The sequence below is a fragment of the Rissa tridactyla genome, chromosome 1, assembly GCF_028500815.1.
Source record: "Rissa tridactyla isolate bRisTri1 chromosome 1, bRisTri1.patW.cur.20221130, whole genome shotgun sequence".
In the NCBI taxonomy this organism is placed as follows: domain Eukaryota; kingdom Metazoa; phylum Chordata; class Aves; order Charadriiformes; family Laridae; genus Rissa; species Rissa tridactyla.
In genome coordinates this window covers 135,526,016-135,532,367 of record NC_071466.1, presented here as the reverse complement: position 1 = coordinate 135,532,367, position 6,352 = coordinate 135,526,016, and the positions used below count along the sequence as shown (strand labels likewise).

Genomic DNA, 6,352 nt, shown 5'->3' with positions numbered 1-6,352 from the left:
ACTGTCCGCACCTGACCCGCTAACTCCCCCCCTCGTCCCTCCCTCTCTTCCTCCTCCCGCAGGAGGGCGGGGGGCGGCGAGCCGCAGAGGCGGCCCCGGCTCTTCGGCGGGGCAGCCAGTGCCGGCAGCGGCCGTGCGGCTCGCCTCTCCTCAGCGAGCCCCGCAGGAGGAGGAGGAGGAAAGAGGAGGAGGGCATGGGGTCCGCCCCGCGCACCCGCTAGGTTTCATCTCCACCGGTGATGCCGCGGCGGCCGCCGGCGCTGCCTCTCCCCTTCCCCACCCCGGGAGGACGCCGCCGGGCTTTCCTGAGGTGAGTGGCCACCTCCGGGCGGCTCTGCCGAGCCGGGGCAGGGGTCAGTGCGGCTAAGACCCCCCAGCCGAGCACCGGCAGCCCCCGCAGGGAAGGAGCGCCGGGTGCTGCCTGGCCGGGCGGGCGGGGAAGTTTGCGGGTGGGACAGTGGAGCCGGCAGCCGGCGCAGGGAGAAGCGCGGCGCGACCGCTCCTGCGCTTCATCTGTTGTTAGCGGGGACGTGCGTGGGAGTGGGAAGGCACCTGGAGAGCCGGCCCCAGGTGGAGGGAGAGCAGCTGGTTGGAGCGTAGGCGGGGGGAGGAAAGGGGAAGGTGGAGAGCGGGGAAGCAGGCGGGGACAGGAGCGGGACGGGGGAGCCGCAGAGCGAGGAGATGGGGAAGGAGGTGGCGGTTCCCGAGCACCGGCGCCTCTTCCCCCGGCTCCTGGACTGAAGCACCGCGCTCGGCTCCGGGCCCCGCTGCTACCCCTGGCCCCGCGTCAGTTTTCCTTCGAGAGGTGGGGGCGCTTCGCCGCGCAACTGTTGGGGGAAAAAGCGGCTGTGCCCCGAGAGCGACTTAGCACGAGGTTAGGGCTTGGGGCTTGAGGTTGGGGTTGGGGGGGGGGGGGTTGGCGGATCGCCGCTTCTCTGTTCGCTCCCGGGCGCTGCCGTGGAGGGAGACCCGCAGGCGCCGTGTCCCGGGTTCCCGGTAGCGCCGCGTCCGCCTCGCCAGCCGGCAGCGGGGCAGCGGCGCTGGCCCGGCCTGGGTAGGGTTGGGTCGGGTCGGGTCGGGCGGCCGCCGTCTTTCCCCTGCGCGGCACGGCGGCGGCTGGCGTTTGGGAAACTTTGTGAGCGCCTGCCGGTGCGCCCAGGAAGGCAAGGCGGTATGTAAACAGCGCGGCTGGGGGACCCGGCGGAGAGCGTAGGCTGCGGGATGGCCGTCGTGTGTTTGTCTGCCCGTTATCTCAGCTGCTGGCAGTCGGTTTGTTACGTGTGTGTTTGGGTTTTGAGTCAATATTTATTTACAGGACTCAGGTATTAATCACTCGTGTCTTAGAAAGCTCGTTAGTGGTGACTTGTTTCCATGACAACAGGACCCCTCGGAGTCCTCGGGGTTATCTATTTGCCCGATTTAATTTTTTTCTTTTCATAAAGCGTATTCTTACTAGTATCGTGTTTTGTCACCGAGGAGAAAACCAAGCAAATTAAACCTGCGTGATCCTGTGGTCCCTATTCAGCGTTCCTCTAACGCTCAGTTATTTTTCCAGCCTTAGTTAATTATATATGGATGGGACTAAGCAAGTGTGCGAGTTATACAAGATTTCTTCGTACTTGTTTTACTGCCTTATCTCCTTCAGCTATAAAGCTCAGACTAAGATATGGTTTGACTTACTGTGTGTTCAAAGTACTCGTTAGACCTGTTAGTACTGAAAAGTGTGATGCTTGTTATCTTTTTGGTTTTGTATTTAGTAGCACAGAGCCCTTGGAGGGGCACTGTGTTGCGGTCCCTGTAGTTTTACTGCTACGGCAGAGCTAGGAATCAGGAGTGACTTATTGTGTAACTTTGTCACCTTCTTATGGTGTGACCTTGACAGGTCTCTTAACTTCTTTGTATCCCACCGTGTGTCAACAAAAGGAGATGTTGCCCGCTTGTACCTGTGAGGTGCTCTGAGCTAATTGAGCAAAATACTTTTTCTGAGATGCGGTACTGCTAAAACTGAATATATTGTTTTCTGTTATGAGGAGTAAGCATATCTTATATATCCCTTTTCCTTAATGATATAGGTGAAAATCCCCCCTTTTAACTTCAGTCTTTATTTAACATAGCGCAGTCGTGTTAGCTCTTCAAATGGTGTGTACTGTTATCATCCAACTGAAATCAGTGATTCTAATCCCATTTCTGCTAACTGCCAGTCACTGCTTTCCTGGGTTAACTTCATCAGTCAGGTAAAAAGGAGCAGTCTTAAATTTGTAGGAATATCTACTATGACAGAGTATACATCCAGCAAGAAGATTCAATAGTAAAGAAAGGCAAGACTGTAAAATTGAATGACAGTCTTGATCACTTGCCTTAGCATCGCAACCCTAGAGGGACTTAAATGCTTTTTTTGAGGGCGCAAGTGAGCAAGAATGCACTTTTAACTTAACCGTATGTCAAGTTAAACATCTGAAACCATTCTACCAATTTTCATCATTTTCTGAGAAACATTTTAATATGTGTTCTGTTGAGAAACATTGGGAGTGTGTAAGAAGCCTTTTAGAATGTACAGTTCTAAACCAAAATACTGCCTGAGAGATATTCAGTTGTGACCATTTTAAATGACAGGAGTAGTAAGTTATAAGAGTTGGAGGAACTTCTTTCTTGAAATGCTCCTTTTAGGTGAATAAACTGTATCTATCTATTATAAAATAAGGATCTTTTTCATACTGTGAGGAAGAGTCTATCCCCAGTTCAGTTCAGCAAAGTGCTAAAACATATGTCTCATTCCAAATGCATTAGTGTTCTCTAATATCAGTAGGCAAATTGCGCTTCAAGCTTTTACTTCAATATTCCAAAAAATCAAAGCCTGTGACCTTGACTTTTGTATTCTGGGGGGTTTTATTTAGCAGCTTAATAGTGAGACATTTGTCTGAAAATATTTCTTGGGAATTGAGGACCATCTGACCACTACCAGCCCTTAGTTACCAGTGAAGTAATTTTATGACAATCCCATGAAGAGGAAAAATAAATAAATAAATGACATCTTAGCATCTCATCTCCTTTGGGTGTCATTGACTTAAATTTCCATACTGAACTGTTAAATTTTTACTACTTAGTGCTGCACAGTCAATGCGGGTAGAGAGGAAGTGATCTAGGTTTTACTCTGTGCTTTACGTCCTCTGCAAAGCTCAGTCTTTTGTTACTGGTGATCGTAAGAACACCAGATACTCCAGTTCAATTCTCAGACTCTAGCAGCCATGAGAGGGGGGAGAAAAGGAAAAAAATAATCTTCATTTTATTTTTTAAGACTGATAATAGGGCAGCAAGAAAGATAATTCATAAGAAGCCTGTATTACTTTTATAGTTATATTTTCAGAACAATAATCACTTAAGATTGCAAGAAGGCATCTAAGTATATGACCTGTCACCGATAAAGGTGTTCTGTTTGAAGGAGTGGAAAAGAAGTACCCAGATGTGAAGGCTAGATCTATAGGTATGGATGATGATATTGGTTTATGTTGTATTTTACTCAGTGTTGTACCAAAGTAGTTTGGATGTAATGTACACTGGCTTTCATAAAGAAAAATACTTCTAATGGAGTTCATATTCAAGCTAGGTATTGCTCAAGATGCATATTTCTTAAACTTTGCTGGCATGTGGAAATAAACACGTTTGTTTCTCTGGTGTTCGAAGTCCCTCAACGGGCTTGGTGAATGAGGTACTGGACCAATATTTAGCGGAGGTGGTTGAGCTCCTTTCTCTGTAACTGATCTACTCTGGACAAGTCACTTTACCCCTCTATTTCATCATTTCCCTAGTCTTACCCCTATTTATCGTTCATTCTTGCTTATTTGGAGCGTAGGATCTTCAGTGTAAGTGGGCATATATCGTGCCCAGACAGATCTCTGTTGGAGTAGCAAAATGTTAATAACAAGAAATGGTAGCCAATGTTTTCTCTGTTATCGGTCACCACGGTCTTTGCATGATCACTAGTTACTATCTGAGAGGCGGTAAGATTGTTGCAGGTCAGTGTGAAGATGTAATGGAGGAATTGCTTCTAGTGCTAGTTCCTTAAAATTCTTTTTGCTTGTTGCATTTGAAGAGAAGAGCTTTCAGGAAAAAAGTTCACAGATCTATCCTCCAAGGAGTAGAGAGTTAATAATGGTTAATAATTTTAATAAAATTCCTGCTTTTCCTGAACACCTATGTTTGCTGTCAGGTTGAATGTACTGGTTTTCTGGATGTAAAACTAAGGCAATCATGCCGATGGGCTGAGGCCAATGGTATGAGGTTCAACAAAGCCAAGTGCCGGGTCCTGCACTTGGGTCACAACAAGCCCATGCAACCCTACAGGCTTGGGGAATCGCGGCTGGAGAGCTGCCTGGCAGAAAAGGACCTGGGGATGTTGGTCAACAGCCGTCTGAATATGAGTGTATTCATCAATGACCTGGTGGAGGGGACAGAGTGCATCCTCAGCAGGTTTGCTGATGATACCAAACTGGATGGGGTGGCTGACACCCTAGAGTGCCGTGCTGCCATCCAGCGTGACTTAGACAGGCTGGAGAGCTGGGTAGAAAAGAACCTAATGAGGTTCAACAAGGACAAGTGTAGGGTCCTGCACCTGGGGAGGAAGAATGTCAGGCACCAGTATAGGTTAGGGGTGGACCTGCTGGAAAGCAGCTCTGAGGAGAAGGATCTGGGTCTTGGTAGACAGTAAACTATCCATGAGCCAACAATGTGCCCTTGTTGCCAAAAAGGCCAATGGAATCCTGGGCTGCATAGGGAAGACTGTGGCCAGCAGGTCAAGGGAGGTCATTCTCCCCCTCTGCTCTGCACTGGTGAGGCCACAACTCGAATACTGTGTCCAGTTCTGGGCTCCCCAGTTCAAGAGAGACAGGGAACTGCTGGAGCGAGTCCAGCGTAGGGCAACCAAGATGATTGTGGGACTGGAGCATCTCCCTTATGAGGAAAGGCTGAGGGAGCTGGGACACTTTAGCCTGGAGAAGAGAAGGCTGAGGGGAGACCTTATTAATGTTTACAAGTATCTAAAGGGTGGGTTTAAGGAGGATGGAGCCAGACTCTTTTCATTGGTTCCCAGTAACAGGACGAGGGGTAACGGGCACAAGCTGGAACACAGGAAGTTCTGATCAAATACATGGAAAAACTTCTTTACAGTGAGGGTGGCAGAGCACTGGAACAGGCTGCCCAGGGAGGCTGTGGAGTCCCCTTCTCTGGAGACTTTCAAGACTCGCCTGGATGCAGTCCTGAGTAATGTGCTCTAGGCAATCCTGCTTTAGCAGGGGAGTTGGACTAGATGATCTCTAGAGGTCCCTTCCAACTCTGAAAATTCCATGATTCCGTGATACTTCTATCTTTCATCAGAATTCAGCTGGCAAAATTAAGATAAAACAAAGAATGTATTTTTACATACCAGTGGAAGGTAAAGTAAAACTCTTCTGTTTTGGTCATTTATTCTTCTTAAAGATCAAACTTCTTAAATATGAAGCTCCTTTCCGATCTTTAATTTACTTGCCATATTTTTAATTACCTGTGTACAATGATTCCAAAATGACTTAGACTTTTAAGGCCCAAATTTGAAACAACCCAAAGATATCTGTTTTTAAAAAAATGTATTTTGGAGGGAAGCCTCCCCCGGTCTCTAAAATGCCTGTTGTTGCACACCTGCAAGTTGACATACACAAACTCTCCAGTCACTTTGGAGTTTTTGGACCTGGGTGTGCTTTCTGCTTACAAATAGATTAAAAGAGACATCAGCTCAAATTACTTCCAAATTCAAGTTACTTCCAAATCTTTTTTTTGCTTAAATTGGTAATAGAGTTTGGTAGCTGTAGAGCTCTGCCAGTGACCCCTTTGTGCATCACTGCGACGTTAGGAAGTCTGAAGAGCAAAGAAAATCTTCTCACAGAGTCTCATTGACCATGCATGAAGGAATAGAATGCATGAAAGTTTTTACAAGGACTTAAAAATTCATGAAGAAATATGGCACTCAGTGAAGACAGGCATTATAAAAATTATCCAGATACTGGTGAATTGATTAGTGATAGCTAGTGGTGTTAATAGTCACCAGAAGCCCAGAAAGAGCAGGAGCCAAATCACAGATGTTAGAGTAGATCAAATCTGAGTGTGAGCAGACCAGGCTGCCTTACTGCTTCAGAAACACCAAACAAAAGGATTAGTTTCAAAGGCCAAGAAAACAAAGATGGAGCTGTTTCTGGCCCGTATAGATTCTGCAGTATGAAGTCTTCATTATCTCTGTGCTTTTGCCTCGAATGTAAAGAGTTCATTCACTGGTGATGGGAAATATCAGTGGCGTAACTCTGATTCAAAGAAGCTGACTCGTGTC

The 6,352-nt window shown here is 47.4% G+C and overlaps 1 protein-coding gene across 2 annotated transcripts in view; it reads left to right on the top strand.

Annotated features, from left to right (window-relative positions):
- Positions 1-208: 208 nt before the first annotated feature.
- The window catches only part of SHISAL1 (shisa like 1), an 84,471-nt gene continuing 78,327 nt past the window's right edge, over positions 209-6,352 (top strand). For both annotated transcript variants that reach the window (XM_054221201.1, XM_054221196.1), the window contains exon 1: positions 209-310. The gene's annotated coding sequence lies outside the window, so the exon portion shown is untranslated. The remainder of the gene's footprint in view (positions 311-6,352) is intronic.